A 1,725-nucleotide genomic window follows, 5' to 3' on the forward strand; every position below is an offset into this window, starting at 1 on the left:
TGATTACCAAAACCACCGACATTGATCCTGAAACCTCCAACTTCACCCTGTTCTAATTGTCTCTTATCCCAGTCCCAGCTTCTTGTTTCATCAAAAATTAACATCACGACTAACCACAACCTTCCGAGTTTTAGGATCAAACAAGCGATATGCTTTTGATCCTGGTTCTGTATCCAAGTGTACCAACATTCGTGATCTGTCTTCGAGTTTTTTCAGGTGTGGTTGCTCCATCTTAGCAAATGTGCAACCAAACACTCGAAGATGGCTGAGATTATGTTTTCTTCCACGAAACGCCTCATACGGAGTCTTCTCATTCAACGACCTTGAAGCTAACCTGTTGATCAGATACGTAGCATGCCGTACTGCTTCTCCCCATAAGTAATTTGGAACAGACATGTGCTTTAGGATGCTCCTAGTCATCTCCATCAAAGTCCTATTGCGTCTTTCAACCACACCGTTTTGCTGAGGGGTGTATGGAGCTGTGAGCTGTCTCTTAATACCATTGTCACTGCAGAAAGAGTCAAACTCATGTGACACAAACTCTCCTCCTCTATCTGTTCTGAAAGTTTGTATGTGCTTCCCTGTTTCTTGCTCCAGTACTGCCTTAAACTTCTTGAATTTGTTGAAAGCCTCACTTTTCTCTTTCAAATTGTCCACATATATCTAGAATGATCATCAATAAGGACAAAAACATATCTGTTCCTAGCCGCAGTACTTGGTGTTATCGGACCACACAAATCACCATGAACAAGCTCCAATGCCATGGTTGCTCGAAAAGTTGTTGCCTGAGGAAACATTTGTCTTGTCTGTTTCCCAAATAGACACGAACTGCAGATCCTTCTTTCAAGTTGTATATGTGGAAACCCGGTGACTAACTCTCTCTGAATCATTGATCTTATTGACTCGAAGTTGACATGCCCCATTCTCGCATGCCATGTGTATGAATCACTTTAAACTGCAGACTGTAAACACACATCATTCTTTATCCCCATACGAACTTTGTAAAGTCGATTTCTAGACTTTGGTGTCTTAACAAGCAGCTTTCCTTCTTGATCGTGTACTGTCAAGTACTCTCCCTTCATCCTCACATCACACCCTGATTCTGTGGCTTGGCCAAGGCTAATGATATTACTCTTAAGACCTGGTATGTAATAAACATTGGTTAATGTTCATAGTTCTCCATTCTCATCAGTAAACTTCACGGTGCCTTTCCCCTTGATATCTATTCTCGAATCATCACCAAATTTCACTTTTCCAGTAATCGAATAGTCAACCTTTGAGAAATATCTTAGATCACCAGTCATGTGATTACTCGCTCCATTGTCAAGATACCACATATCATCTTCTCCTCTCTGCAACTCATATTTGCTTGGTACAACCTTCTTTTCATTCAAGAACACTATCTCATGCAACATTAGCTCATCTGCATTCTCTGTCTCATTATTCTCCCTTTCTTGTGTTTCTTGAAGTTTGAGAAGGCGATCAGGACATCTTGAGGCAAAGTGACCCTGCTTATCACATCGGAAACATGTCACCTCAGACAAATCTCTAGCCTCATAAGATCTCCCTCGACCTCTTCCCCTGTAGTAGCGTCCTCCTCGACCTCTACCTCTAAAATTACTATTGTAATCACGAGTTGGTGGAGCAGCAACGGGAACTGGTGAATAGCTGGATTGTGTGTCGTTGTTTGCATATAACAACTTGGTTTGACCTTGATCTGTTGTC

The sequence above is a fragment of the Camelina sativa genome, chromosome 20 (assembly GCF_000633955.1).
Source record: "Camelina sativa cultivar DH55 chromosome 20, Cs, whole genome shotgun sequence".
Taxonomy (NCBI): Eukaryota; Viridiplantae; Streptophyta; class Magnoliopsida; order Brassicales; family Brassicaceae; genus Camelina; species Camelina sativa.